This window comes from Curcuma longa, chromosome 1 (genome assembly GCF_044706935.1).
Source record: "Curcuma longa cultivar G26 ecotype Majalengka, Jawa Barat chromosome 1, ITB_CL_G26_1.1, whole genome shotgun sequence".
Lineage (NCBI taxonomy): Eukaryota > Viridiplantae > Streptophyta > Magnoliopsida > Zingiberales > Zingiberaceae > Curcuma > Curcuma longa.
The window spans coordinates 25,615,373-25,621,003 of record NC_133861.1 but is presented as its reverse complement, the minus strand read 5'-3'; positions in this window follow the sequence as shown (position 1 = coordinate 25,621,003).

Here is a 5,631-nt window from a genome sequence, read left to right as displayed (position 1 = left end):
AAGGTTGCTCATTCCATTCGTCGTATGATAGATTGAGAAGCAAGTATCGAGAGATGAATTGCTTTCAGTGAGCAATTGACATTTTATTGTGCCCTCTGTGGGCAAGTGGGAGATGTTACCGGTTGCCACCGGTTGTTGCCCTTAACGGGCACAACTTTTCCAAAGGTTGCCAAAGACAACTCTTGGAAAAGTTGCCGAAGGGGAAAGGTTGCCAAATGCAACCTTTGAGTTGCTATAAAAGGTATGGAGATATCAGCCCCATTCATTCAATTGTGCAAGCCAAGTTTCCTCTCTTGGAAAGGAATTGCGCAAGACTCCCCTTCTCTCCCTCTCTCTCAGTACGAGACTTCTCCAACGGGAAATCACCATCGGATCCCGAGGCGTTTGGAGCGAGAAACCACGAAGAAGACTCTTGTAGACTTCTTCCCGATCCTACGAGATTTCGCAACGGACAAGGTACTCACCTCCATCAAGATATAACACTAGCTAACTCCAATTTGTCACCTTAGTAGTTAGTTAAATAAAAAACACCTCACTCTGATACTACTTGTTAGGATCAGTGCAATTGAGCTAGAAGAGAGGATGAATAGTGATTGTTAACCCACAGTATGATTTTAACTACTCTTACTATTGATAGTAAGGTTATCAGAAACACATTAGCAAAGAAAATTAAAACATAAGTAATCACACTTACCAGAATTGCTACTATGTTTGTTTATCGTGGTCAGCAACTCCAGACTCCTACTCTATAACTTATGATTCATTGGTGAATCACTCCCGAAAAGCATTACTATTTTTTATTGTCTCATTCAACTATTGGAGATGAAAAAATATTTTACAAGATCAAGGATTACAAGGGAATTACAAAAGATATGTTAAGAGAAATACAAGACTTCTAATAGAGTTTAACCAATATAATTTAGCCCAATTTCACCAGCCCTTGAAGCCTCCATCACTCCATTTGTAATCCTCGAAACCTTGCTATAAGTTTGTTTGTCGTCCACCAATCGACTAATCTGGCCTTTGTCATGTAACTTATCATTAGTTGATTTAGCCATATTAGTATCAATCGACTGTAACTTATCATTAGTCAATTTAAACATCAACATAACCATTCTATTCGCTAGCTCCTTGAATCTAGTCGACTACTTCACTAATAGACTAATGACCATGATCAATCTATTACTCTACCCACAAATATCTACCGAAACACTTTGGGATATTAGATTTCTCAACCACAAGTCTGCTCATCTTCAATACCAATCAACTAATAACTCTAACCATAACCACTTCGAAGGTCAAGTCCACCTATGACATAAGTCACTTAACACAACTTAGCTCGTGTTGTACCCTTTGTAGCTTGACTTCATTGTCAATCATCTCTTATCAGACCATACACCCTTCAGATACATCCGAGCTCACGATTCCTCCACGTGCTATTGACAACCCGAGATTTGATGTGTCACGAGTAGGGTTGCAAATTAGAATTTATAAATTTTATCGAAAATCCACAATAAATTCAAACAAATGTAATATAGGAGCTTCGAGTCATATTTTTCAAGGGCTAGTAAACAGTCGTTTAAATCAAGTTTACGTGTGTCGTTCTTTTTTGGGTTTTCACATATAAAATGGGGTTTTGGTGTTTTGAAATGAAATGTAAACGAAAATTAGCAAATAAATGAAAGATGCACTTCTAGTCTAAAAATGAAACCCTAAAGCAAGCTATACCCTAATGCAAGCTCTAAACATCATCAAAGCAATTAAGTTAACAACTAAACTTAAATTGAAACTAGGCTAAACTAACAAATTAAGAGGGAATAATTCTAGCTTGCTGAATAATGATATTAACTGACCTATGAGCTACAATTAACTAACACAAACAAATGCTTAAACTAAACAAGCTCAACCCCGATACTTTGGCTCAGATTGGCATGGAATAGTGCTTATCAGAGTTTTAGAAGAAGGTTCAGATTTCAATTGAAGGGTTAAAAGGAAGCTAATCAAACTCTAAAACAATTCAGAATCCAAACAAAAGCTAAACACTAACCAAGAACCGAATTCACAAGGTTACTAAAGATTTAAATTAGCTACAATTCAGAAATTAAAAGTTGAACAGAAACAAAGGAAATGCAGAAACAGAAACTGATAAAATCGTCCATCCCTCTTCTTCTCCTTAGCCTCTTCTTAGCTGGTTGTCAATCAGTCACCGGATACCAATATTGGCTCCGATAATCCTTTAGAAGCTTGAAGCTGGTTTCTGGAGTGTTTTGCTCGCGTGCTCGAACCCGAAAAAGCCGAAGAAACCCTCTCCTGGCGGTAACAGAGCTCAGCACAGCGGCATTGAAGCTGCAAAAATTGGATTCCGTGCTTTAACTTGCTCCGATCGATCTGATAACTATATAGGAAAACTCCACGCTCCTCAAAGAACCCCTCGAAGGATTACAGCGCCAGATTGTGTTGAGGTTGGCCGGAACACGCCGAAACAGGGTCGCTGCCCGCCGGAGAAACCCTCTCCTTTGTGCCTCGTCCAGCTGCTGGGATTCACCCAATCAACCGACTAAAGACTCCTCTAGGATCAAGGAATGCCGTGGAAGAGATTTGGGACGACGAGAGCTGCTGTGGACGTACGTCGCTGAGCAGAGCTTCGTCGCTGAGCAGAGCTTCGTCGCAGGCGAGAAGATGAACAGTGGCGCAGCCACTGTTCATCGGGTAAGATTTCTGATTTTATACCTTTGATTAATCCGATGATCTGAGCCCTTGATTTTGAATCCAACGGTCAAAACTTGATCTAGGCTCTAGGGCAGCTTAGGGCTTTCAAAAATTTGAGGGATCTTGATCGGGCTTGATCTAGGTCATGTCCTCCATGTGGGCTTGATCAATTTGGACAAATTGACTCGATTTGATCGCGATTGAGCTCGAGCTTGATCCGATTTGAACCCTAAAATCAATTAAGACCCAATTAATAAAAAAATTATCATTAAATCATGAAAATTATAATCAAGTTTCGGATTATGCAATATAGGACAAATACAATCAAATCGATCCATTTCATAATTTATTTTCATATAAAAGCTCAAAAATAAATCAATTAAAAATATGTAAAATCCTAACTCATCAAATTCCCCCACACTTACCCTTGAGCGTCTCGCTCAAGCAAATAAAATAAACTAAGATCGTACTCCCACCTAGATCATTCTTAATCATGATTAAAAACAATTAAAAGGGAATTATCTAAGTTGTAAAGTCTCAAAAGTTTAAACCCATGGATTAGACCCTTATACTCGGTTAACCGCATAGTAAGTTTCACCCTTCATGATTAATTGAGATAAATGTATCACACTAAATCTCATAAGGTTATTTTCAGTGAATAAAATTAGTGGCTCTCATCCTAATTTATAATGCAAGATCAAGTAAAGTAGAGCTCACTCAAGCAACTCAAGTTCATGCATTACCATAGACTTGCTTGTTTTCTACTCTCCACTACCACTCTTGATTTGGAATCCACATATACTAGGCTTATTCAAGACATAAAGAGATCATGAACTGAAACAAATGAAATAGAAATTTAGAAGTGAAATTTCAAGAGAAAAGAATTCAAGAAAAAGAGTAAATGAAGTAAGAAACATGGGTATAGTAAAATGCCATCAATGAACCCTTGCCCTTTTTCTGATTTCTTTCTCTTGTATTCCATTTGTTTCAGTGTGTTTTGCATTTCATGAATCAAAAATGAGTCAAACTCCTTAGGTTCATTTCCTTGATACATTATCTTCAATTCTTCTTCTTCTTTTTGCTTCAAGATTCACAACATGTGTCATTTTTCATTTTCTCTTCGAATCAAGCCCACTTCTTTCACATTTAGATTTCAAAAGAGCTAATAAATAGCATCCAATCATCATAAACCAAAATTCACTTCACATGAAACCACAATTTCAATGTATCATTGGCATATTGAATTTCAAAAATTATTCAAATTCAATCTGAAATTTGGCTTATTCTCTCTTGTTTCTTGCTGTTTTGCCTCCATTCTTTTTCCATAATGAAGCTTGATTGATAATGCTGATAACCATGCAAAGTTCTGTGCAATTCGAGCTCAGATCAGTCCCATAAAAATTGTAAGAATGCATGGGTTGAAAAAACCACACTATTTTTCTGGTTTTTCTATTTTTTTTCTTTCTGTTTTTATTTGATTCTTTTCTGATCTGTTGTAGCACAATTTTGGACAACTTGATATCTGAATTTGTTGTTTAGAAAGAAACTCTTCAGCCAATTAGATTCTTGATACCTCCTTTGATACCTTCCACATTTTCTTATTTCTTCCTTCTTCTTTTTTCTATTTTCTTCATCGTTTTTTTTCTATTTTTTTCCTGATCTGAATTGATGCCATCTGAGTTGTATCCATAGTATATTGTATTCCAATCCTACTCATTCATTTGATTTGCAGCGGAATTTTTGGAAACAATCTAAACCAATTCATGAAGATCACACCCTTTCTCTTTTTTTTTCTTTTTTTTTTTTCTGATTTCTCTGATTTCCAGCCAATGAATTCTCTTGCTTTCTTAACTCAATGCATTTCTAACAATCTAGCTCAATCAATTTCCTTTGAAACCGATCCATAAGAAGCTTCAAAAATCAAAATTGGCACATTACTCCTTTGTTTTGGCACATGTGGCTAGCATTTGATTTCTACTTGGTTTACTAATTCAATTTCCACAATTTGAATCGTCCTTTTCACAATCATTTCTGAACATTTCTTTAACATTCTTTTTTCTCTTTAATCCGGCCATGAAACCAATTCTCAAATGCCCAAATCCGGCCACTAAACAAGTCAACTTCTTATTTTCATCTTCATAACTTCTCATCAATGGAGAACCCTCCAAATGACTCCTCAATGCATTACATTGCAATCATGACTCTATGCACTCTGATATCAACTAATTTCAACTCAATTCAGTAATTCAAAATCAAAGAGATCAATGAGAGGTTAAAAACAACTCATGTGAACCTTTGTTAAGGGAAGTTGGCACTTGATCTTCTCATTTTCTTGCAAGACATTCTCAACTTCGTATATCATCACAAAAATCATTATAACATCATAACAATGAAACTTTCAAGTACTATACTTGAAATCCTTTTTCACATTGCTTCTACTCACAATTGGCACAAACCATCCCCTAGTGGTACATTTCTCACTTCTCTTCTAAAAAAAAAATCTTCAAAATTTCAAACCTCCTCCCCCACACTTAAATCATTGACCGTCTCGGGCAAAGGAACATTAATAACATCCAAAAATACCCATGTCCAAGAGAGTATGAAAATTGAATCGAAAATGTGGATGAAAAGTGTTAAAGAAAATGGTGAAACATGGAGTTGTATGGTTTATGAGGGAAAATTTTTTAAAACCTATATAAATGTGGACCCATCATAGATATTGTAGCCTTGAAAGAAAATAAGCAAGTTCTAGTGTGGCAATCACCTAAGTGCAACACACAAAATGGCTAACCTCACTAGGTATAAAAATCATATTTTCTCAATTTCATCATTCTAGGTTCCATTACTAAGGGTAATCCAAGTTTTCAAAAATGTTCATCCATGGACTTAAATTCCTAGAATAATCAATCAAATTTAATTCAC